Genomic DNA, 906 nt, shown 5'->3' on the forward strand with positions numbered 1-906 from the left:
CACATAAGATCTCTGAAGCCTCCCCCACCCCCGACTAATATGTTGCTCAAACATCACCTTTAAGTAGTCAGAAGGGGCCCCAGACACAGCTGTTCATCTCTTATTTTGTGCATCTACAATGAAGTAGTGTCAGTGGCAAGAAGCATCTTAGAAATGCCCTAGACAGCAAATTGTAAAAACAATGAATGTTGAAATGCAAGCCACAGGATTAATATAAACACCATTAATGGTGACACCATTAATTAATATTAATACAAACACATTCATTATATTCTACGGCCTTGGTTTATGTTTGCTAGCCAACATTTAACCTTCACTGAAGACAATTCAATGTTATTCCTTGTGTTTTGTATCATGCGGCTCTTTGACATTTGCAGAAACAGCCTACAGTAGGATGGATAACAGTTGTACTTGTGTAGGTTATGGAGCAGTTATGGGGGTAAACTAGCTGTGAGAATGCCCCCTTGCCATTCCATAAGGAGCAATGAATTTCCACTGAGAAAAAAAAGGTGTTAGTTGTCCATGCTTCAGGACTAAACCAAGGGTTTCAGGTGCTTTTACATTAGTTTAACCACAATCTACGAACTTTCTTAGGACTTCAATGCAACATTAAATGACCAAAGTATGATTAATGTATGCTCCTGGTAGAATACATGTTTTGTATTGAAAACAAAAGCACCTACACATTTTACAGTTGCAAAATTCTCATTAAATATACCCTTCTTTTCTTATCTTCATTGTATGTATGCCCCAAGCTGGGTCATTCATTAAAAACAATGCCCTCATGACATAAGATGTATTAATCAAGAGTAGCAACAGAGCGCTACTTTGCAAGCCTGAAATAGCTTAGTTTTCTTTCCAGCTGACTAATCAAAAACAAACTGGTTAACGTTCTCAGAGTTTTTA

Source organism: Ambystoma mexicanum, chromosome 4q, assembly GCF_040938575.1.
Source record: "Ambystoma mexicanum isolate Mex_15411 chromosome 4q, UKY_AmexF1_1, whole genome shotgun sequence".
NCBI classification, from domain to species: Eukaryota; Metazoa; Chordata; class Amphibia; order Caudata; family Ambystomatidae; genus Ambystoma; species Ambystoma mexicanum.